This window comes from Strigops habroptila, chromosome Z (genome assembly GCF_004027225.2).
Source record: "Strigops habroptila isolate Jane chromosome Z, bStrHab1.2.pri, whole genome shotgun sequence".
Classification (NCBI taxonomy): Eukaryota; Metazoa; Chordata; class Aves; order Psittaciformes; family Psittacidae; genus Strigops; species Strigops habroptila.
In genome coordinates this window covers 35,029,545-35,056,318 of record NC_044302.2, presented here as the reverse complement: position 1 = coordinate 35,056,318, position 26,774 = coordinate 35,029,545, and positions in this window count along the sequence as shown.

The following is a 26,774-nucleotide window of genomic DNA, read 5'->3' as shown; positions in this document are numbered from 1 at the left end:
CCTATTTCTTCCTCTTCCCTGAAGGCTGGGTGACTCTTCATCCAGAGCCCTGTGCTCTGATTTAGCCTTTGTTTTATTTATGTTTTGTGCTTAGTTTTTACCTATTTATGTGGAGATCTCACTATAAAGCTGTGAATTTCAGATAATTTTTAAATAGCCTTAGTTATTCCACTCTTTATTTTCATAAACGTATTAGCAATCTATAGTACACTGAAATAACTTATTAGTCTGAGGCTCCTGTATTACTAGACTTCAGGTTATCCACAGAGCTGCTTTATATCCCTTGATACCATTCAGTATCCAATTGGGTTTATCTTGCCTTTTCTTCCAGACGTGTCCGGTATTTCTAGGAACATTTCCCAGAAGCTGGATGCTGCAGTCTATAGTAATAAACTTCTATTATTTTTTTCTGGCACAAATTTGGCATGTTTGTAGTAACACACTTTCTAAATAATTCGCTGGCATAATTAAGGAACTTCCAGGGAATGTTTCCTTTCAGTATTCCAGATGAGACAATATCATTTTGGTATTTCTGATCTACACTGTCTTCTGTCCCCCACATTCCTTCTATCATTTCACATAATGCAGGCTGTGCTTTAGCAGCTTGGTATTTATAGTCCACTGCAAAGCAGTCACTTTCTCAAAGACAGGTATGACAAGAGTTGTAGACCGTAGAAGGACATGGGAAGATAGGTCCTCTGCATTCCTAAGGCCAGGATCAAGGACATTCAGCTCTAATTCCCCTGTATACTGGGCAGTTTCCAGATGAGCGGAAGTGATAAAGTTTCAAAACATGCATAGACATAGTTAAGAAACTCCATATGGCCTACAACAAGGTTCAGGGTCAGGACTGTACACACGTCACAGCTCAGTGTAAGTATCTGCACTGAGCTGTGTTGAACTGAATCTTCCGAAGGTGAACTCAATCTTCAGAGAGAAGTACTGAAGAGTTTCCCAAATGATGAGCAAGGCCTGGAAATCAAAGGGCTGACTGCACTTGAAGAATCTCTTCTCCCATGCCAAGTACCGTCTTCCAGTGAGATCACATCAGCAAAGGATGGAGGAACTGTTGCTGCCATCATTGCTACTATCATTAGACCCAGAGGTGAATTTCAGCCCAGGGACTCCTATGATCAATGACAACTGGGTCTTCACAAGTGAGAGTCTGAGAGCTCTTCTGCTCATTGCCTCCCAATGAGGGAGAATGAGAAGGGCTAGCTGCTGAAAAATACCTCCTTAGATGCCAGCTAGACCATGCTGCAGGGTCCTGCCACCACATCTCACCTGGTGCAGTAAAAGCAACCAGGCATACTTGTCTAGCAAACAAAAATGGCCCTGGCAAGCATTTTTATATGGTTCTGTGTGTGCACACATATGAAATGATTCAGTCCTCCTCTACTCCGCCCCCTCCCAACACAGGACATTGTAGCACTCTTGGAAAGTAACATCGGGTAAGTTTAGCTGAAAGTTGTGCATTCAGGCAAAATATGAAGTTATAGGAGACTTCACCTGGATTTGCATGATTGTAAACACCTGCCACAATAAATCTGTGTCCTGGTCTCCTATGCTCATCTAATAAATATCAATGTGCATGGTAAAGCTAATCAGAAAAGCATCCTGAATGTGGCAGATTATAAAACCCTGCAAAAATTCACTCTTTTGCCTCTCCCTTACTACTTTTTTCTCCTTATGGCTATCATTACTGAAAATTCTTCCATCTCTGCTGGCCACATGGATAGTACCAGGATGCTTCCCAAGGGCTTGAGACCACTCCTCTGGGGCAGGCAGGAAGCAAGGCTGCCATAGGGGCAGCTGAGGGCTGCCCCAGCCCAGGGCATCAGCCACCTCTGCGGGTGCAGGAACTCCTGCAATTTCGGGCAGACTGGTTGGGCTATAAATGTTACTCTCAGCTCTGAGGCTGAAAAGCAATTTTCATGAATTTTCTGCATGAAGCAGCAGGGTTAAAAGCTTTGTGTTTTTCTGTTGTACAGACTTACAGCCAATCCCCTTAGACCTGGTGTGCTGGGTCAGTTATTTTCAGGACTGGGTCAAAGAATGCACTAGCACTATACACATGCACCAAAAGCTGCTCACCTCCGGTTTCCTGTCCAGCATCAAAAGCCTGACAGAAAAAATGTTGCAAGTAGATTCTTACCTATCTTTAGCACTAACTTTTGAAGCAACCATATTCATGAATTAAATCTCTGTGAGAACCTGAATGTGCCTCAGGTGTAGTACCTTGTGGAAAGTGAGAATTGCTTGGACTTCATATAATGTATTTTTAAATCTTTTTTTAGACTTACATTGTCAGTAGTACTCATTATGTTTTACAGTGGGGTAGGGAGAGCAATATCTAGACATAAACTCTTTTGATCTTAGTCAAACAAACAGAAATTCTCATGGAGTGATATGAAGCATGGAGCACACTGACCACACAAAAACAAAGATACAGAAAGAAAACACAAAGATAATGAAGAAAAACTATTGCTTGTTTTTTTTATTTCCTCTTTTTTTTTGTTAAGAAAATGTTCATTTTGGTTTGTTCCTATATTTTTCCAAATAACCATCCATTTTCTTCCTTTATTATTTTTAATACATTTCACTGCCTCTGAATAAACCAAAATATTCTAGAATGCCTTCAATTAGCACCAGAAGCAAACAAAAAGACTTATTTTATTTTCTTGATTTAATTGAAATATGATAGGATTCAATTCAGGTTATTTAAAAGAAATGATAACATCTAATATTTTTAAGTTTATGGCTGCTTATATTTTTAAGTCTCTGCTTTAAAGTAGAAAGACCTAAAGGTATTATTTTAGTGAAACTAAGCTTGTATTTCGATTTTTTTTAAATCCCTGCCACTCTTCCAATTAAATCAAGAAGTACTGATTGGCATAGAACATGTATAATATTTAAAAATATGCAGAACATTTCTAATATTTAAAAATACCTAAGTTAGACAATATTAAAATATTTTCTTGGATGAAAATTTAGGATATATGAAGGACAGACTTCACATTTCTTTCACAGATAAAAGAAGTGGGTCAACTGTTTTGTTTTACTTGACAATTTAAACATGACTTGTATACAACCCAACAGGAATACTAATAGTTGACTCCCTTTTTCTAGAAAAGATCTGCTTTGGTATCGGGAAATGCAGCATTGCCATGTATTCTCTGACACTGTGCAACACCCATTTCTTTTGGTGCACGCAGGTTCTTGCCCAGGGAAGCTGGACAAGGGGCTGAGAGCACAGTTATCCTCTGCAGCCCAGGGGAATGGAACGAGTTTCCGCAGGCAGCAGCATCTCCCACAGCCTGGTTCTGGCTGCAGGCTTCCTTCTCTGCACCTGCCTTCTGCCAGCTTCAGAAGTCATCAGCCCTGTGCGATGCTGATTCAGTTACCTAAACTGAGAGAAAACAAACCTAACAGTGCACCAAATATTTTCCCGCCAGGCTGATGAGTTTAAGCAGTCTGGGCAGCCAGAGCCCAAGCAGGGCAGGGAGAGAAATCCTGTAGCTGGGAGAATGGACATGGGATGCAAGGGCAAGAGGAGGCAGAGCAAGCAGGATCTCCTTCTTCATTTCGACTATCTCGTGTAACTTCAGCCTGGGACACCAAACACTGGCTGCATGGCAGCAGCACTCCTTCATGTTTGTTAAGCAGATGAGTTATCCTCAGACCTTCTTTGTCACTGGAACGTACACATGTAAATAAAATATTCTTTAATAGGTCATTTGTAGTTGGCACAGGTGCTTATTTTGTGAATGGCAAATTGAGACCCAGTTCATGACTAAGACTCCAAAGGGTTACAACATAAATAACAGCAATTGCTGGCCACGGTGGATTTCTTTTACCTCACTGCTAAACATGCAGCTTGCAGAATCAGGAGTCGATCAGAAACTACATTGAGCAAATTGAAAATATTCATTCTTTTTGCCAGATCAAGGTGTTTAATAATCTTTGAAGGTTCAAGCCCTTTATGCTGGTTTGAGAGCAAACCAATCTCTAAGTATTGCTGGAGTAGATTGCTCAGTTTCAAATGAAGTCTGGAAATTGCTTCAATCAGTAAAAGAAAACAAAGCAAGTAAGTCAGCTCCTAGACCTGTTCATACATCACCTTCACTCACCCATGAAAGATGATTTTGACCCATGTTCCTCATTTGTTTTCAGAACAGACTTGACAGTAAGCATGTAAAATTGTGAAAGTACAGTCTTAATTACCATCAATCTCTCTTAAATTGTCTGAATTCTGAAATTTGTATTATTTTAGCCCAAAGAAACTATTATTGTTTCTAGTGCCCTGTTTCATTATCTTACACTTCTCCAGGCAGCCTGAATGAGCTACTTTATCAGCCTCCAAGCCTTATGCAAACCAATAATTTTCAAATGGTTGGCTCTCTCCTTTATTTACTGGTCCAGCCTAATTTAGCATTATCGGCAAATTTAGGTACATTTGAAATTGCATACTCCCTTCGAGGTCATTTATGTTCAAAAAGAAACCTGCAATAAAAGAATATAAATAAGATAGAATAAAAGCAATGAAATTCACTTACAGCTGAAATGTCCTACAAAACAGAAGTACAATGTGGCACTTTATAAAGATGCTCAGGTGGCACCTTATGGTGGTTAATTTAAATGGGCATATGGTACATTTCGGACTTGTTTGTGACTTTCCTTTCTTTTATTTCTTTCTTTTAAGACCTTTAACCTAGCCTTAGTAAAGCACTAATAAATTCATGTCCTTTCCTGGCTGATTTTGAAGCAAGAAAGACATCTTTTCGTAACAGCATGCCATTGAGAGAACCTGATAATTTGACTTTTGTATAATGATATCTAAAGCTTCAATTAAAAAAAAAAAAAAAAGAAATAAATTACTGTATCCACCTCCTCAATACAGTTCTTTCCTTTTTTCTGCATGCTAGACCTGGAAGGGAAAATTGAGTGGAAATTGGCCAACCTGCAGGGAGAAAAGGTCAAAATGAATGGACATTCAGGGAGATAAATGTTATTAAAGATGGATATCTTTGCCAACTCCATGGTGTGCCACCATGATGTGCAGGGAACATCTTGAATAATGGATCCCAAACTGAGCCATGTTTCTATGGAAGAAGAAGGTTTCTAGGCAGAGGACAGATGTCCAGAGAATGGATGTAACATTTCGCTCCTGAAGTGAATACTGGCCTGTTTGGGCTGTAGATATCTTATTCGGTGTAAGCTCTTTAGGGAAAAAAAAAAAGGAGTGTTGAAAAATTCTTCACTGAGAATAAATTTTACCCCTAAGTATCTGCATTTAAAAACAGTCTTTTCAGACTTTCTTTTTGAAGAGATGTCAAAGAAACCCGTGAATTTAACTGTCCAACTTTTAACACTTTGATTTCTTTTATCCTTTTTTTTTCTTTTTTTTTTTTTTTTTGATACAGTGAAAATGAACTTCTGAACTTACTGCTTCTTGCTTAGTGCATCTGTTTCCAAACTATTTCTATAAAGACTTACTTGCTTGCTGGGTACTAAATATGACTGCTTTCCCTCTCTTTTCTGTCCACGAGCATGAGGTCCCTCACTCCTGCACCCTGGCTGCATCACCCTGGCTGGCCAGGCTGGGTGCAGGGGGGTTTCTGCAGACCTCTGCTGCCGTCCTACTCTGTGGCCTCCAGCAGGTCGCTTCTATTCCCCTCAGTTACGGTTTCTCCCCACACCACTGTGGGAGTAATTGTCCTCATGTATAAAGTGCCCTGAGATCAACCGGTGGGTTACATGAGAGTTGGGTATTCTTGTCATAAGGAATATGTTAGAGCAAATGATTCATGCTTATGGTGTCTCCCAGTCCTTCCTTTGTTCTATCTTTCTGTGTGGCATTCTCATTTTTCTTTAATATGATGCTTTTCTCAGGTACAGAACCAAATGCTTTAATGAAGTATGCATACACTTTTTTTTACGACATTGGTGACATAATTAAAGAATTCAAGCACAACAGTGGGACATCTTTTTTTTTCACTTTCAGGAATTTATAAGGCATTCTCAATCATAAATTATAGTGTTATAAAACTTCTTAAATATTTGTCTTTACTTTTGCTTAATATTAAGATCACAGTGCATATAAATTCCATGCATTTGCCTCCACAGAATAATAGAAAACTGGGAATGATGATTTGACTTGATTTTCCCTTCTCTCTGGAGGGTGCAGAGAAGAGAAGCTTTAAGCTTTTAAGTTCAGGAGATACAAAACCCCCTGAATTAGCTGTTTGAGTACAAAAAAACCAACCAAAATTATTTAAGTCAGTCAGCATGTGTATATGCTACAGCACTTCTTCCTTCATGGCCCTTTGCTAGTCCTAAAATAATATTAGAAAATAGAAGCAATCATTTGTTAATGTGAAGTTTGAACCCGGTTCACAGTGCAAAGTTCACTTTATGATAGTTCACTTTATGAACCACAGGTTTCAGATTTTTTTCTAAAATCCAAACCAATCTTAAAATAGCTTTTCTAGGCATTGTAACTATCATTTTAAGAAATAAAGGCTTTTTTTTTTTAATATATTTTAAAAATGGATCTTGTTTCTTTTTGCATTCTGCAGTTGAATCCTAAAGTAAATGAGTAATTGCCACATTTTAAAAGAAGTAAATGAATAAATGAAAGAAAGATATTAAGTAAATAAATAAATAAATAAATAAATCTTTGTACATCTTTGCTACTGAAATGATGTTAGTACTTGTATCGAGGCTGATAATTTTTAAATTCAAATGACCTTACATCCCAAGGCAGTTTTAAGTTTGTATCTACAATGTTTCTCCTATTGCACAGAAGTAGCATGAAAAGTAGGTAGGGTCTTTAATTTTGCAATTGTCCCTCTGCAAAGTGTGTGTGGATATTAGCACTCTATTGCACAGTTCTCAGCTAGTTAGAAACTATCTGCCTCTCTTTCTTAGCCTTCCTCCTCTCACACACTTAGTATCTGATATTCATGTTTTAATTCAACAACTATTGCTTCAAGATAGTCACTAAATAGATGCGCACTAAACATTAACCTGTGCAACACTTCTCCTCAAGTTCTCTCCAGTTACTCAAATATTTCATATTGATTTTTTAAATTATTCAGCTGGTTCTTATGTGCAGTAATTTGTTGAATCAATTTAGATTTAATTTCTTACTACTGTCACATGAATCTTCTATGTGCTGCTTTGCCCAAGTGATATTGACTCTGTACAAACGATTTAGGGGCTTTAGACATTTTTCAATATTCATCACTTTAAACATCATTAAAATTTTTCCTTCAGATCCTTATCTCTGAGACCTGAAATATAGGCAATAACCTATTTAGGGCTCAGAGTATTTCTTTTGTTTCAAATATTGATGCAGCTAACTCAGGCACTTCAAGCAAGTGAGAGAGCATGAAATTCATTGTTCTGAATATATTGCATGCCACATATGTGGGGATTTTTTTTGCATACTCCATTTTGTTTCAGTAAAAAAATAGTGAGAAAACATTTTTTGAATCCTTTTATTGTACAGTTGAATACTGTTGATCTTTCACCTTGATGGATTACAAAAAGAAGAGAGAGAACATTTTAATCCTCAAATACAGACTGTTTCCTGATCCCTTGAATTTCAGGCAGCTTGCTATTCCCCAGAAAGTCCACACATTTTTCCTTTGGTTGGATGTTGCTGCCCTGTGCAAAACTCTGTGAGGACAGAAATAGCATCCTTTGCAGGCTGATAGAATCATAAAAGTTGCAAGGATCAGGTCTGTGGATTCTGTCAGTCAAGAACTATGGTCTATAGATGCTGGCTACAGTTATGCATAAGAAGACAGATATTTCATAGAATCATGGAATGGTTTGGGCTGAAGGGACCTTAAAGATCATCCAGTTCCAACCCTCCTGTCATGGGCAGGGACACCTTCCACTAGGTTGCTCCAAACCCTGTCCAACCTGGCCTTGACCATTGCCAGGGATGGGGCAGCCACAGCTTCTCTGGGCAACCTGTGCCAGTGTCTCACCATCCTCATAGTGAAGAATTTTTTCCTAATATCTCCTCTCAATCTCCCCTCTTTCAGGTTAAAGCCATTCGCCTTTGTCCTGTCCCTACATGCCCTTGTAAAAAGTCCCTCTCCAGATTTGTTGGAGGCCCTCTTCAGGCATTGGCATCTGCTCTAAGGTCTCCCCTGAGCCTTCTCTTCTCCAGGCTGAACAAGCCCAACTCTCTCAGGCTGTCTTCATAGGAGAGGTGCTCCAGCCCCTGGAGCATCTTCATGGCCCACCTCAGAGGCAGTTGTGTGAGTTCCCAGTGTGACCATATCACCATGTGCATGTATAGGAAGAGACATTAAACTACCAGTGCAGACTGTGCTGCCTAAATCATCTTCCCTAAGAAGACCATGAGCCTGATGGCAGCCTTTTGTAGCTGGAATCCATCCAAAATTTTCTGTAACTAATGCCTCCTTCTTCTTTCACCAAGCCTGAGTCTTGACCCCTATATGCTTCAGTGCATAAAGTGAGAAAGCAAGAGTGAATTCAGGCTGACAAGGATTGATTCTGCTTGACAACAGCTTGCCAATTATCTGAAGCTTTAATCTGATTTTTCATAAGTTCTTATTTTTCCTCTACTGCTTCCTTTGAAGAGCATAGAATATCAGTGATCTTAAGAAGTAGTTGTGTATGAGTTCTCAAGAAAAATTCATGATTTTTTGAAAAGTCAAACACTGCTTATGACTTCACAGACATTCAAAAATCTAATTGGTGGTTTTGATGGCTCAAGGAAGACAATACTTTTCCCTAATTTTATCTGGAGTTTGACTGCTAGGTAAAGACGAGCACTGATTGAAGTGGATAAAGAATTCATAAACTTATTAAGTGAAAGATCATTATAAGCTTCTTTTTTGTTTCTTTTTTTTATAATTGAGTATTTTAAATCCTCTAAGTGCTGTATAAACAGTTGGTAAGGGATCTTCATATACTGTACTTCCCTGAACTATATAGCCTCACTTCATGTATGTAGAAACTTAGAAGTCCTATCCATGTGAAGACAGGGATTTTTGATACAGGAGTTTTGATACAGAATTTTTTTAATTTGTATTTCTAAACCCAATAAATATTTAGTTCAAACCACAAGCACATCAAAGTATAACAGATTTTTCTAATTGCTTTTGAACCATGGAGATTTTTGTTATGCACTATATTCTGCTTAAGTAAGCTCATGTTGCATGAAGGAGGACATCCAAATATTTATTCTGTATGTGTGAAAACTGAACATGTATTCTGACCTTTAGTTTTCTACATTTTAACTGTGTGTAATCTGACTTTCTTATTTATAACAGGTTACTTCCTTAAAGTGCTTGTTGTGCCAGAACTTTGGCATCACTATGAACCTTGTTCCTTCAAAGAACCTCAGTGTTGTGTGAGGTGTGAATTCTCTACAAATTTGGGTTGACTCTTCCTCAATGTGTCTGATATGTGCCAACACCTGATGTGCCAACTAATTTTATTCTTTAAAAACATTTCTGCTCCTTTGTCCCTCATGTGTAACACAGTTCGGGTCTACGGCTCCCCAAGTCCCCTCTCGAATCTTTTAAAACATTAGCATCACATTAATTACTTTCCAGTCCTCTGGTATGCAGGCAGTTTTAAGCAAGATATTACACTGGCTGGCAATTCTTAGTGTCCCTTTGGAATCCGATGGGTCAATACTAGGTGGTCCTGGCGATCCGTTATTATTTATTTTAGTGCATTTAACCAATTTGTTCTGTATTCTTGTCTACCAGCCCTCTGCCCATCACTAGTTTTGCATGTTTCTTAAGTCTTATGTTTTTATCCCAAACTTAAAAGAACTCATGATTCTTTCTATTTATTTTGTGCATTTTAGTACATCATTACCTCTGGTTCTCTGCTGTTCCAGCATGCAGGCTTTCTTATGGGATTCTTAAAGGTTTGGGTTTTTTTGTGAGGAGTGATAAATGTTTGCTCTGTCCTCTGTTAGAGTGGGTTTTAATTGTCTGTCATTAAGATTTTTTTCTCTGTCCTCTCTTAACAAATCTCATTTTTATACAACTTTGAAATATGTGTAAGATTTCTTTGCCTTTGTAGATCCTGCAAGGAATACTAAGTGCCAGGACCCAGTGATCTCTGTGACTTTGTACGGTAATGTTATGAACAAGGTCTTGCACTCAGGACCAGCTGAGGTGTTGCTTCTCCTATTGAGGTTTCCTTTCTAACTGCTCCACAAAGCAGCTGTTTGTGGTATCTAAGGATTCAGTCTCAGCTTCATGACCTGATAGGGCACTCATTCAAATGACATCGTAGTAATTGCAGTCTCCCATTACGACTGTGTTTCCTTGCCCTCTCAGCCTCTTTGCTGTCATTCAGGATGTCAATCACCTATCAAGCTTATTGTCACATGCTTATTTCCGCTCTGGGCAGGTTTATCAAACCTATGAGGCGAATGTCAGCCGCAGGGCTGATTGCTTAGGCGCAGCTTAATAGGGGCTGTCACTAGGTGTTTTCACAGTACTGCTTGTTGTAAGAAATACTGCTTTGAGAAGAAAACAACCTGGTAATGGAGAGGGTATACAGCATGGAATCAATGTACTCTTGAGACATGGTCAAGTAAAAAGTACATCTAGTGAAAATTCCTCTTGTTTATTGGTCTTGTTTTAGTGGTGTCGTATGACTATTTCATGACTAAATACCTGCATGCAAATTTGTATTACACTGAGAACTAACTATGCTTTTAAAAATCCTCAAGGACCTCATGAAGACACATGAGTTTCGGTGGTGTTAGCACCACCCTGAAGAGATATGACCTCCATGACTGATGTATGGTTCATTAACCAAGCTTGATTACAGCAGGATTATCAGGTCAGCCCGTTTCAGAGAGGACCTTTTTCAATTTCTAAAGCTGAGGAATCAGCACACTCAGTAAATTAGTTAAGTACTAAAATATCTTTTGGTATGTGACATACAGAGTAAGAATGTATCCAACATATCACATGATACATCTTTTATAAAATGTTACTAGATTACTCTATATTAAAAAAATCAGGTTGACTTGCCTGTTTTTTATATACGCATATATATTGCCCACATATGCCATGCGTTGTTGTTTGAATTAAAATCTAGTACTTGAATTTTTGATAATGTGTGTAGGGGGCCTACAAGGATTCTGGAGAGGGACTCTTCATCAGGGGCTATAGTGATAGGACAAGGGCTAATGGGTTCAAACTTAAACAGGGAAAGTTCAGGTTAGGTATAAGGAAGAAGTTCTTCCCTGTGAGGGTGGTGAGGCACTGGCACAGGTTGCCCAGAGAAGCTGTGGCTGCCCCATCCCTAGCAGTGTTCAAGGCCAGGTTGGACAGGGTTTGGGGCAACCTGGTCTAATGGAAAGTGTCCCTGCCCATGGCAGGGGAGTTGGAACTGGATGATCTTTAAGGTTCCTTCCAACTCAAACCATTTTATGATTCTATGACTGCACTTCAGATTTTGTCTGCATATACTAAGTGAAGTCACGACTGATCATAGAAAATAGAAAGGCTGAAAATAAGCCTAAATTAAAAGTATTTAAATGACTGATGCAAAACAAGCATGAAATAATTTCTCTGACTCAATTAACTTTTAATATAGCTTTTCTGCACTGAAATTCAGTATAGAAACTTGAATGAGACCTTAGTCTTCTTCCCTGTACCTGCTATATATTGAAGTGTGAAAAACATTCATTAATAAAAATATCTGATTAACACTATCCATCAAATATACAGCCTGATTGCTAGGTACAGATATGGATATAGATGCTGACGTAAATAAGGACATAAATCTAGAGCTGGATCTAGAGAGATATCATGAAGAGTAAAACCTAGTATATTTGATTCTTAAAAATTGACTAATAAGATCATCAGCTACTAATGATAGTACTAATTAAATGCCATAGCCGTAGGTAAAATCCACGTACACAGGTGTGTTTATTTTTACACTTCAAATCAGTTCTAAGGATGATAAATTAGTCAAAGAACTGAACAATATTATTTATATCTATATCTCAAATTAGGATCCCACACATTTTTTCTGCTTGGAAAACACACATGGGTCTTTCTGTGATTTTTTCATGAACTTTTCAATTGTATGGCAGCAGGTGCATGCGTTATGTCTGATTTTTAACTTGAGACATGAAAAATTGATTTCTTAGTAAACAGTCTTGATTTACTTTTGAATGACTGTGCATGAATAACTTTCACTAACAGAATTACTTTTACTTCTTTTTAAGCATTCTTTGTATGAATATTATGATGAACTATTCAGGCCTTTTTAATTTTATAAAGTAAAACCAAAGCATTTGAGAATAGAACTGTTTACTAGAAAAAAAACTGAAGAACTGTAAGATAAAATGTAACATAATACTCAATAAATTTCCATACAAAATTTGAGACAAAACTGTGAACTGTATTACCTCTATGCAAAATCTATTATCTTTAATCCAGAAAATTGCTCTAGAAAATTGAAAATATGGAAGCAAATAAAATAAAAAGAAAGACTAAGATAAAACCCATAATGTTTGTGAACAGTCTTATCCACTGTCTCTGCTGGGAGAATATATTTGTTGTGTTTGTTTCCAAATACATAAAAGGTATTACATTGCAATATGAAGCAATCATCTACTTCTCAGTTTTGATTTTTAACATATTACAGCATTGAAATTTAGAACAGAAATAACATAGTAATCTTGTGAAATCAATGTGCCTTTCTTATGTTTTATGTCACATTTCACACTGGATACAGCAATTTGTTATTTCAGCAATCCTTTGTAAAAAGCAAAATCAGACAAACCATTATTTTGTAATCCCCATTGCTATATTTCTCAATTGAATATACAGATTTAATGCAATTAAGGCACTTATTCATCAGTTTGTCCACCTAAATACCCATTCTGTATTTAAGCATTAATTTAAAGTAGTGTTATGGATAACTGAACTTGAGTCAGTATGATTTAAGGACTGCCTGTACTGTTGTCTCAGTTGGGTTTATCTAGAATAATGTGCTTTATAATAGCTTTTGGTGTTGTACGAGGGGTCTACTGAACATGTAATGGCAACACAGTCAAATGTTTAACATATTGATGATGAATATCAACAGCTAAGAGCATTGTATAGCTAAAACATCCTAACTAATCAGATACCCAAGGAACATGACAAATTGGAGAATTAAGCACATAATGAAAATACCAAGAAGTCCTCTGGGCACTAAAAGAAAAGGGCAAATAGAAACAAGTGCTTCTATGATCTATTTTGTAGCCAAACTAATGAAATCTACATGGCTGTATGCAGGAGTAGACAACAATTTGGGTGGGTGATGTATTTTTAATATAACCAGAGCTTAAAATTTAAATCAGCGCTTGTAGTCCTTTGTAGTTGGTAAGCTTTGACTCAAGAGAAAAAAGTAAATGTGGAGACATCCAAGAGTGTCAGTGACACAGAATTTGCATCATGACCTTTAGCATGCTTAAGAAAATTCAAAAATATTTTCCAGTCTTCTCTTTGCTCCACAGAGGAGCTATGTTAGAATATCAATAAATAAACATTATTTTAACATTTTTTAAGTCCATATGTGAGGTAGATGTAAACAAATATCAAATGGAGAGGATAGGGCTGGAAGTTAAAATGAGAGGAATGACAATATTAATTGCTATCACTGCTCGTAACATGATATCACAGATGTAGATTAACAGCTGTGCTTTGCTTCTGCTTAGTTACACATCAACCACTGTAAACCAGTGGGTATGAGGTAAATGTAATGGGTTAGCACCATTCCCTAACTACAGTGAAGATTTTTACTGAGCCGTTAGTCCAGTAAAGAAATAGCTAGCTAAAGGCAAAACGCCCAAATAGTACACAATTAATAATAGTGTATAGTACATTTAGTCTGAGAAATTAAATGCGTGCTGCAACATGTAGTTACTTAATCAATCAGGGAAAAAGTAAAACATCTCTGAAAAGTCATCTGAGATCAAATACCCACTGGAAATTTCACCTCACTGTGAAATGGAAGTGGAAGTTGGAAAGGGTCTTATGCCACGCTGCCTGGCACCTCTGCAACATGCATTTCAGAGGGAGTTTACTTCAGATTAGCACTGGTCTGAGTGCCTGATAGTCTTGCACTACCAAAGCTGCTACCTTGGGCTTCCTTTCTAGTTTAGCATCATCTGAAAGAAGCATGTGCCCTCCAGGAATGATGAACTGAAGCATGTGGGGATGCACGGGAGATTCACTTCAAAAGTGCACACCTGACCCAAGGCAAAATGTTCATTCAGGTATATCCTGGGACTGGACTGCAGGGGGTATGTGCTAGACTGGGGACATGAAGATCCCAGCCGGTGTGTTTTCCAGAGCTTTTCTGGGAACAACTACATCTCCAAACGTCTTCACTTAACCGAAGCCTGTGATATTTGCAACACTTCCCTTCTCAGTCATTCTTTGGAAAATGTTTGCTTCTTTTTAGTCCCACATCTGAATAATTAATTACTGGTGCCTGAAATGTGTCTAGATCTCTGAGCAATATGTACTTGACGTTTCTAGTTCCTAGAGACGTTGGAGTCCACCATGCTGTGCATCTGCACAAAATAAAACCCTATTAAAACATCTGCACCTTGGTTTACCCCATTAACATTCTTCTGTAAGTTGTTAGCCACTGCAAGGTGAAAAAATGCATCCAGTATCTCTCTGCTGAATAGAAGTCAGGACAACATGTTTACCCCGAGGGAAAGCTAAGACCTACCTGGAATGAAAAGCACATCCAAGGTGAGTTTAATTCTGACAAATGCAATCATAAGCTGCTTTGATGGGATCCGATCACCTTGTGAGTGGGAAAGTTTGGTAGACTGCTTACAACAGAAAAGAAAAATAACCTTCGAAATTTCCATAGAGTAGGATGAAATATTTTGTGAATATCTGTAATACCAACAGAGAACCTAGCCTTCTTTTGAAGGGTAGGATAGAGCTGTCACCCAAAATGTAAGGCATCTTAATAAACAGCAAAAAGTTGGACTGAAATGAACAACAAAGTCAAAAAGGAAAAGAAGGGCAAGAAACAATGAAATTTTGTCATTGCTGAGTGTCTTTTCAACTGTTTGCCAAAGTGACATGGACAGAAAAAGAGCAGGAGTTGGTAACACATCCAAGTTCTGACCTTTTCCTTACCCTGTTTAAGAGTTCACTTCTGAAAGCAGAAAACATCTTTAATATGTGTCTACTCCAGGAAACAAACCATTTTCTTTGAGCACTTATTACTCCTACCGTACTTATAATGGCAAGAGCAGAACCTGACAAGGAAAGAAGCAGGGTGGAGGAACTTACATAATTTTAATCATAATTTAAATCAGTAAGCAGGAAATCTTGCTGTAATGAACCTTATTATCTTGGTTTTCATGAGCAATTTTTAGTTACTTGCACAAAGGAAGGTTGATTCTCATTAGATGGTAAAACTGTTGTACAGCTTGTTTGTGACAAATACAGAATTTATAGTAAGTATGATGATTTTGCTTTCCAGAAGGATCTGTAATATTTGTCTAAGCACCTATACAATTTAAAAGAAATATTATCTGCATTTAAGTGTTCTTGTATTATCAGAAAATCATTCTCCTCTACTTTTCTGACAGTTTTTAACTTTTCTTTGTTTATGTCTCTATCTGTATAAATTATAGAATGTAGAAAATGTAGAAAAAAACAACAACAAAAAATCCAACTTTAAAGCAATATTATAAATAAATTTATCCATGATTGGAAAGATATCTTTTAGTAATCTAAGTAACATAACATAGATATCTAATGTCCTAATAGTTTTCCTTTTGAACTGATGTAATGAAAACAAATTGTTACATACAGTTAGAAGACTGAAGGAATTAATATTTCCATGAAGTTTTTTAAAATCACCAAGTCCTATCTTTTCACTCTTTCAGCATGTAGGTGAGGAAAGTGAAAAAAAGAGAAGTCTTATCTGCTTCTTAAATTCGCTGTAGCTTCATAATCATGGAACTAGCCTTTGGACTGAACTATATGAACAAATTAAAATGAGAAAAGTATTTTCTTAGCATCATCATCAGAAGCTGTTGATAATCAGAAAACTCTTGGTCCATATACATATTATGTGTCTCTCAGTTTAGGTACAGTGGAAAGGATTTTACCTAGTGTTTTGTTTAACTTTGTGTCTAATGTCAGAAACAGCACTCTGTCTTACCCTTTTCTGCTAAACTAATCTGTGTCAAATTCTGCAAACAAGATGTAAGTATATTGGAAACCTGGATTGGATTATTCAACAGCATAGAGGTCTATTTTCCCACTATTCTGAAAATTTAGAGATATTCTTATTGAAGTTACAGAAAATGATGGCTCGTATGTCATCAGGAATGTTATATTATAATGCAGAATATGTTCTCCATCATGCCCCTTTTGCTGTAATAGTGTGTATCAACCTAAAAGCTTGCAAGATGGTGATAGTGTAAAACTATTTCCTGTTCCCATATGTTTTACTTTAATAAGAACTGTAGATGGCCTGGTTTAACCAGTTAATTTTAGAGACAACCAGGGAATATATAGCTGTGGCTATAGCGCATAGAAAGCGTTAGAATGAATTATGTACTTTAAAGCTATAATAAATGAAGCAGCAAAGGAAATTCAAGGAGTTGAACAGAGGCCCATATCCAAAGCTGTACTGCAGTCTTTGTGCAAGATACAGTTTTGGTAAAGTGTCCCTGAAGCTGATTCCAACCAGTTTATTATTTATAGCGCGTCGTGATTTGACTACTTTGACTAGCATTTACTTTGCTAGATTATTAATGTAATGTGTCCTTATACAGTCCAAGGATCAGTTGCAAGGTTCAGTAGCCCATCTCCATGGCCAGCTTCCAAACTATTGTAGTAACTCTTATCTGTGGGAACAGCTGATATGCAGCTGATTTAGCAGATTTTCATTGCAAAGTGGGTTCTATTCTCGTCTGCCAGAAACTGAAAGCTGGCCTGGTCATTTGTAAATGTCTTCTTGAGTCACTGTTTCTCAAAAAAAGTAAGAAGATATATTCTGTGAATTTAGTTCAACAATGACAAGAGAGTAATCTGAAAAAGTCAATTTGGACTTTCCAAGGGAAAATTGAGCTTGATCAGCCTGCTTTCTGCAATGAAACAACTGGCTATGTGGAAGAGGGGAGGGTCGTGAATGTAAAATAGCTTGAAATTAGTAAGGCTTTTGACTCTGCTTTCCATAGCATTATCATTTGAAAACTGAGCTGAGATAGGCAAATCAAACAGACTGTTAGGTGGACTGTAATTCTGGACAACTAGAATCACAGGCAAGTAATCAATAGTTTGACATCTGGCTGGAATACCTATTTAGCCAGGTATCCGTATTGAGATCTGTATTGTTCAATAGCTTCATTAGTGGCCTGGGTGACAAGACTGAACATATCAGCATCAGATCTGTGGACAACACTAAACAAGAGGGAGTGGCTGGCGCATCCAACAGGAGTGCGTCAGTCCAAATGGACCCTGAGAAGCTTCATATATCTTTCCTTCCTTTTATGTGCCAGGCTAATGGTGACTATTACAGTTTTCAGTTTGTTTTCCGTGAAATTTTCCAAACTAAATATCTTAGGTGATTGAAGATAAAACAACTGCAAGTGCCAGACCAGTTGCTATAGCTAATGTCATAGAATTAAAAACTGCATAATCTCAGGGAAAACAAGGAGGAATTTGAAAAAAAACCCAACCAACAAACCCAAATCCAAAGAAACACCCCAAAACCAACCAACCAAACAAAAACCTCACCACCCCACTTTCTTCCGCTTCCCCTAAAACCCACATTTGTAACCTTTGCACAGGCTCCTATTTGCAAAAGCTATTGAATACCTGGTAATATGCTTGTAAAATATACTTATAGAAATACAATCGGATAAAGGGTTAGCTATCTGCACATGCACAAGCTTGGCTGCAGTAGTGGGAAAAAGGTTGTGTATTTTGTAACCGGTTAAAATAATTTGGAATTGATTTGAAAATCACAGCTTTAATCACTATATGGAAGAGAAATTCAGTCACACTGGATTTAATAGCATTGTGACACTTGAAAGATATTGAGTGGTTTTATTCATAATTCGGATAAAGCCAAGACTTAATTCTTCTGAAACAAACTAAAACGGTGTCTGAATATACAGTGATTATCTATTAAAAGGAAAAAAAAAAAAAGGACTCTTCAGACAAGTAATGTATTTTTCATAAATATTTTATGCTGTTCAGGAGACTTTAATTAAAACTATTAAAAACATAACATATAATAGTTGTAAAAAACTGTAGAATACGACACAGTATTCAGGGCATCACATGATAGAATGTGGAAGTTCTATTCCAGTAAGTTCTATTTTTTAGATCATAGAAAATCTGCAAAGAAAATCCTGTTGAGGGGAAAACTGCAGTAGATGCTAAGAAAAGGAAAGCTCTCAGTTTCTAATTCTGACCTTATTAATCAACTGTGCACTGCAATTGCACAGTGCACTGGCATTCATACATGATGAGAAATAGGGAAATCATTCTTAGCAGACACATGGCATGGGGAATGCTGGACTATTTTAAAAGTTCACTAATGAGGATTGGGGACCTTCAAGTCCCCTTGCAGAGTTTCTATTCTCCTTTGTGTAATCATGCCAGTTAGGAATTTGGTGTACTTCCTTCCTCAGCTATCATTTTACAAAGGCATAGGTAAATCTAGCTGAAGAAGTTCCTAATTTGGCCCATGTCACTGTTGTGTGCTCTTGAACTGAGCGAGTGAGTCACAAGAATCCTGTTTTAGGCTAACTGGCGTTTGTACCTGTGTGCTAAGTATTCAGTAAAGCTGGAAGAATATGTGAGCATCAAAAAATACACTCCTTTGACTATATTTTCAGGAACCAATCTAGACAGATTCATGGATTTTTCTTTCAAGGGATCAGCTGTCTCAGCATAAAATCATGTAATGTGTGGCATGCTACTTTTATATGGGAAAATGTTAATTTCTACCATCAGTCACAGAGCTGGATATAGCTTACGGGTAGATTGAATTTTAGCAGAAAGAGCAAAAATGCCTTTCTTTGTAGTGATAACCACTAGGTCATATGGGAAACCTGAAAAGATGTACGGCATGTGATTGGGAATGCTTGGGGAGAATTACAGCCAAAGGAATTCAGGCAGTAGTGTTCCAGGTGGAGCCGCATCTGTTGCAAGCTGAAGCTGCATAAAACTCAGTCTCACATGATGTCACAATGCCATTCTAGATATCATTAAACTGTCATTGTAAAGATAAGCTTCCACCTAGGAGCTGCGTAAAGTGGCCCTTTCTGGGGATATTGATGGTCTGGATGTACATGAGCATGAGATAGGCGACAAAAGCAAGCATGAAAGAAAGAATGTGGAGATATTTTTTTTTTTTTTTGGTGGGCTTTTTCTTGTGTGGCTGTTTGCCTGTAGTATGTTCAGGCAAAGGAGATTTCAGGTACATTTGATATAAAAAAAAAAGATAACATCAAGGAAATGTCTGATTTGCATAATTGATTCCCCTTCTAGGGCAACATTTAAGAATCAAAGAAATTATACATACTAAAAGACAAACACATGCTAAACAAATCTTTAAGTCAATTAAGTAGATGTTTAAAATACTGGTTAATGAGTTCCTAATCATAGTAGATCTCAGAGTTGATATTCTTGGCAGATACACACCTCTTTTTAAAAGAAAGAAACAATTAAATTGCACACACTTCAGAGGATGTCTGATATTCAATGGCTATGTATGCTATTATGCTGTTGACCTGCCAGTTATCAGTTTGACATATGCATTACATATAAGGCCATTCTGAATATCTGCCTATCAGCACTTAGTATTTAGTTTTCGATTTACCTAAATTGCTGTCTGCTCACAAAATGATTATTTAAAGGCTAGCATTCTAAGAATAGATACCATGTTAGCACTCATCAGACCATAGGAATAACAACAGCAACTAACAACCTGTTTCCTAGATATAGCACAAATAAGACCGTGTTATTTTATTTTTACAGACAGAAAAGCCTATCCTAACAATGAGTATCTGGTCCATATAAGTTTTGCCATTTTTGACATGTAGCTAGTTTTGGCTAAATGAAAGGATACAAAAATAATAAAAGCTTCGGCCTTATGTATTATTTAAAATTTTGTGAGGTTTTACAGAAGAACTGGTTTTATACGTATATATATGCATATAAATGTATACCAGTTAGACAATATAAAGTTGGTCTAAAGTTAGGACCCACATTCATCTGGAATTATTAGACTGCTCAAGTAACATGCCCATGTCAGATTTTGTTTATAAATTATTGCAATATTATCTTTAAAAATATTTGTAGCAGTATTGTTCTACATTTTACAATTTAGTTAAAATATAGTAGATCTAAAATTTTAGAAAACCTGAAAGTATGTTGTAAACAAATTAACACTTATGCCAGTAATTCCCCTGTGTCACTACCAAGGCTAGTGCTGCAGGCTGAGCAGGTCCTAGGTAGGGACACAGGAACAGGCCGTCCCAGCCCTTGCCAGAGCATGATCTACATAAACCACTGGTGCTAAAATGCATAGACTGATCATGATCCCAAGTACAATTTCCCCATAAAGGAATAGTGATGAGTCATTATTACCTCAGATATATGAATAAATATGAATTAATGGTAGTAATGAAGTTAATCTTTTGATCAAGATATAAAAAATCATGCATGTGCATATGTACATAGCATATAGCCACCAGGTAAACAGCTTTAATATACTTTTAAAAAAGAATCAGAATTGCTGGAGCATTATTAATTCACCTAATACTGGCAGAGATTTTTCAGTAATCTATTGCAACCACAGAAATGTGTTAAAAATTAATAAAAAAGAAGCCAGATAATGTAATTAACTTTTTTCAAGTAAATTAACAAAGTCTCTCACAAGCAGATATTACAGAAAGTCAGGAGATAAAAGACAAATTACTTCCTTGGGCAAAAGCTAGGAAGGAAAAAGATAAGCAAAAAGTATGAAAGGGTACACTTTATCATAACAGAAAGATAAAAAGCAGGTCTATATTAAATCCTGGTTTTGTTCAGTATACAGAGAGCAAGGTAATTGCATTGTTTAATTATGTTAGGGAAAAAAATAACAAAAAAACCCAAACAAACAAAAAACCCCAAACACAAGGAATTTCCCAGTGGCTCATGGAAAGCGGTCAGAGACTGGAAATCACAGAGGGAATTCAGTGATGATAAATGCAGCAGTAATGCACACTCAAGGGTAAAAAAGAGCTACTTATATGTATGAATTCTAAATTATGTGTACTAACAGGGACATGGGCATTACTTTGGGCTGCACAACAACAAAAAGCTGCAGATGGTGAAATGAAAAAATACAAACAAATATGAGAAGTGTCAATAAGGAGAACTATAGGGAAATAATATTCTGCTAAAAAGATTGAAGCAGATGTTTGAAGCACTGCTGGTAAACAAAAAAGAATAAAAAAAGAAATCATTTCTAGTAAGCAGATTGATAACAGGAAACAAGAAACTTTTACTTAATCGAGTTCTTCATTTGTACTTTCAGTAATTTTCCATGAATAGTTATCCATTCTCATTGACTTACATAAATACTAAAACGTGGAACCTTTACTCTTACTTAGTTGCTTTCTTTGCTGGACATTGTAACATCTTATATCTATAATTATTTAAATAAATAATTCTACAGTTTCACAGATATTTATTAACATTAATTTTGTTTTCTTTATTATTCTAGATAGTGTTCAACAATTCATCCATATTTATTAGATTTTAATATTATTTATAATTTCCTTTTTTTTAATTTCATTCAGACATTTATTCTAAGTTTGGGTCGAACTGTATTTGGATTAAAATAGGAATCCAACTAAAATGTAACAAAAAGTTTTTTAAATTAATTAGTCTAAGGAAAGACTGTGGAAATTGATACATTTTTAAAACAAATGATTGAAAAAGGAGTACTAACTGGGAAAAGGCAAATGTTAAAACACATGAAAAGACAAGCAGAAGAATCTGAAAAAGTACAGGACAGTCAAACTCACCTTAGTACATGGGTGTCCTTATGCGGTAGTTTATTCTGGAAACTATTTCAAAGCATGGGAAGGATAGAAAAATTATTGGGCACAGATGGTGTGGATTTATGAAGGGGAATTTGTGCTTTACAAACCTGGTTTGCTCCTGTCACAGATGTCATTTATCTTGACTTTCTATACAGTCTCCTATAGTATTTTGCTAACCAGTCTGTAGGCTGTGAGGGCCAAAGGGAAGCTCATAAATATCAACAAAGACACATGCCAAGTTTTACACTTTGGATGTAGTAGCCCAATGTAACAATATGTGCAGGGGACTGACTGGCTAGGGAACAGGTCTGTAGAAAAAGAGCTGGAGGTGCTGGTGGGCAAACTGAACAGGAGTCAGCAGAGTGCCCTTGTGGCGAGAGCACAGAACCCTATTTTTCATACATCATCTGGAAATGGAAAAACAGAATTCTGGATTCTTGAGATTCCAGGCTTTTGAATAACCGCTTTTAATAATAAATAAATAAATAAATAAAAATTAACTCTGAAGTAGTTTACTACAGCAAAACATTTTCTACACATGAGGATTGAAAAATATTTGATTTTTTGTGTGAAACATATACAGATTTTCTGCACTGGAAATACTGAAAATGATAAAGCTAAACTAATATATTACACTAGGATATACTCATAAAGCTAGAGCTGACTTAAAAAATTAAACGTTTTCCACCTTTCTGGTTCTGTATATAGTCATGCAGCCTTTAATTTTCATATCTAAGGAAGGTCATAGATGTAGCACACAACTTGATGTATTAAAATACATTGTCAGGTTCATAATAGTTTCAGACCTTAAAGTTATTATGTTTTTGCATTTAGCTTTAAATTATTCTTTTAAAAATGTATTACTTTAAATTAACATCATGGTAGTTATTTTGTCTACTTTCATTTGTATCATTTAATATCAGGATATTGGAAAATTAGAGTGGATTCATCAGAGGTGAAAGGATTAATAGAGGTATGCAAAAACTTCTACTTTAAGAGAAATACAAGCTCTTTCTATGCAAGGAGGAGAAGCGTGGTAACAAGGTACTCAGCAGTCTTCCCTGCTCCTGCCTCCATTTCCTCCTAGGAAAAGGAATGTGTGATGCTTTCCTCCCTTCTGTCCACCAGTCTTGTCCATGCATCCACCGCGGACTGTGGTCCTGCCATTTTCCATACTCTGCTATCATAACAGGGCAACACTGAGTCTTTCTCAGCACTACACATATTTTGTAGTTTCCCTGTTTCTATCAGACTTTTTATCTTGCACCCAGTCTCACATGCCTTTTAGGACCAGTCACCAGTTACCTAGTCACTCTGAGCTTTGCGTATGTATGTCTTTCTCCTGCTGTGTGAAACTTGTGATCCAGACTAATAAGACTCAGGATTTAGAAGCCAATTCTAATAACTTATTTAAGTAACCTATCACAGCAACCAGCAAGAGGAATATGATGAAATAAGTTTATGGTATCAGTTGCAAGATTTTCTAGGTTGAATCAGACACAAATAGTATTCAGTTCAGTGCCTACCTGTTGTGAGTGTGACACAAAGCATGCACAGTCATCCTGTCTGGACCAGCAGAATAGGTGTTTTGTTATTGCTTTGTTCTGAAAATACGTTGGTGATGTCGGCTGAAGTGTGAGTTATTTGTATGTCGTTTGAAATATTTCTGTACCTCTTGTGGTATATCCATGTTGTAGCAAAAGCCCATTCAGAGACTAAAGATTGAATGAAAGTGTTCAGGATTTGCTAGAGCATCTTGCTGTCAGTCAGCTAATATTTATCCTTAATTGGGAAGCTTTAAATCGTATTAACTATACTTGTGATCTCTGCAACCATTTTTCCATCATCATCCAACTGTGAAGAAAAGGATAAGTGAGACAAGCAGTCATCAGTCATGTTGTCTGTTTCAGGCTGCATTTGAAATTATATATAAATTAAACAAATCTTGTTAGCAATTATATAATTCATTACACTGCTTGTTCAGTTCTTTTTCCTCTTAACAGTGTCATGGGTGGACCGTGACTTCATGTAGTTTGACTGAACCACAATTACAGGTTCTCTGTTTTCCTGTTAGCCATATGAGTGAGTTAAAAACTGCAGTTCAAACATGCAACTCTGTCTCCAAGATTGGCAAGCACTAGGTGTTGCAATGCAAAAGAGCATCCTACTAAGCCAATGTCAGATAAATTACCCTCCTGATGTTTCATAGCCATCTACTAGCTTAAACCTTAAATCAAGGAATTTTTGTTAACCTTTCCAATTATGTTTGTTTGTAACAGTTTTAGAACTGTGATGTAGATTTGATACCTGTAGAAAAGTCAAAAAATTCTGCATATCTTTCATGTCATTTGACAATGAGTCCTGCCCAGTAATTACAGCATGTTCTTGCAGCACTGTGCAGCACAGTATTGTTGTATCAGTGCTGTTGATATATCTGCAACCTTATTTTGATGCAAGGTCCACAGCTTGCAATGCCACAATGCATCGAATATTCACCTTTGAATTATTCTCATGTGACATACTGTTTTGTTTCCTTTGCTTCTTCATACTTTGTCTGTAAGTTTGTACTTCCCATCATAGTATAAAGATGATATGCAAAGAGAGCAACACCAAGGAAGAGAGGAAAATGCAGAATATTAAAAAGGTCACAACAGTATGGCACAGTATTTTAATTCATAAAATGTGAGACAGTCTAAATGCTTCCTGACACCTCATTCTAATGACAAATACTGTAATAAGAAACATAAATGACACAAATTATTCCATTCACTTGACAAAGATTATGAAAGCAGGAAGAGGCGCTAAATTAATCAGTTCTTTTTGTATAATTGTATTCATATAGTGGTCTTTAGATGTATTATTTAAAACGACTAAATAACAGATCTAACTTAGCCATTAACTATAATAAAAGAAAATGGGAAGAGATTTTCCTCCAACTGATTATTCCAATTTTTAAATAAAAATCATTAAGGAACTGGATTACTGCTAAATAATTTTCTGTTCACTTTAGTATAACTTTTCTGGCATAGTATGTTGTATTAACTTCCTTCTTTCTTGGAAAGGCTCTACTGGAGCAAGAACCACATTTAACTCAAAAGGACAAAATTGATCAGAATTTGTTAATGGGTTTCTTACTGTGCCTGCTACTATGCTGCCAGACTGTTCTTCAGTATCCTAAATATGCTACAAAGCATATTTTTATTTGTACCCAATTATGTTTTATCCAGTTTTGAAGACTGCATAGAGCAAGGCTTTTTTGTTAATAGTGATGCTATTTTCAATGTAATCTATTTGTCAGAATGGGAATTTGGCTAGCACAGCAGATAGCAAGCAGGGAGTACGTGTTCTTCCAAGCAGCCCCATTACAGTAGCTGCTGGCACTGAATTGATTAAGAGCTCCTTAACTGTGCAGTTGAGGCTTACCATAGGCTTATCATCGTCACCTCTTTGACCTTCTTAGCTCCTGGCTGCATGAATACTGCAACTCTTCTTAGATGTTTTATCATGACCCCTGCTCGCAAGACAAAACTGGTGGCTGTGAATAGCCTGTTTGTGTATATTCCATAACCCTGGTGCCCAGGTGGTCCAGGCCACTCATGTCTGTACCGTTTGGCCAGCTATGTTCCCTAAAGGATATGCTGAGTTCTGGGTGTCCTTGGGCCTCCCTTCACACAGCATAAAAATGGAAGGTTACTTGTGCCTGAAAATACAGTATGCAACAGTTTTGAGAGGTCTGTGCCCGCTCAGTGAACATTTAAATCTCATAAGGCTGCTACCTCTCCAGAACTACCAACGCTGGAATGATAGAAGGATCTTGTAGAGCTCTGCAGAGGAGAACATGCCTCTGTCCCATTTCTATACAGTGACAATTGATGCCTTCACTTTAGGATAGCAAACTTACATATATCAGTTCTAGACTCAAAGACATGTATCTACTCAAAAAAATTCACATAACATTTGACTCCTAGAGCTAAGAAATATTTAGTAAGTTAAGTAACACTCTTTGCAACACTGAGTGGACCTACACAAGGCAGACAAGACTGCAATGAAAAGGAGCCATTAAAAAAATCAAACATCTTACCTGTTGTTGAGTGTAATCAGGATAAAAAGAAGAGGGGACACAAAGCCCTTTTGTATTGCTGGTCAAAGTTTTACAGGCTTGGGTCCTGAATGCACATAGGTTCCACCTTATGATCTTTTCCCCAGCCATGTACTCCTTTTCTATACATTCCTTAGCCTGAGGAACAAAGTTCACTCTCCTTGATTCTTATATCAGTAAACAGTTTGTGAAAAACAATGTTCTTCCCTCTCACTTTACATTGTAAGGACATGCATAAGGCTTTCCACCTTGACTGCTACAGTTTTTTCTCATTTTGTGTTATAAGCCATAGCACAAGCATAGCAAGGCTGTGGCTATTAATGCATTGATGTCTCTCAGACCATGGCTACGACACACGATAAATAGTGCAGTGAGGTTGCTGGGTATTCCACATCCTTCCTTGTAACATAAAGTGAGCAAAGAAGAACAGCTAGTGTCTCTCAGAGGTATTCGCAGGATGCAGCTACACATCCTGTCCAATTACCATCCTTAGTGGCGCAATGACCACTTGGGAACCATGAAGAATCCCAAAATAACAAAAAAATCTGGGCTGGAAGAGAGTTCAGG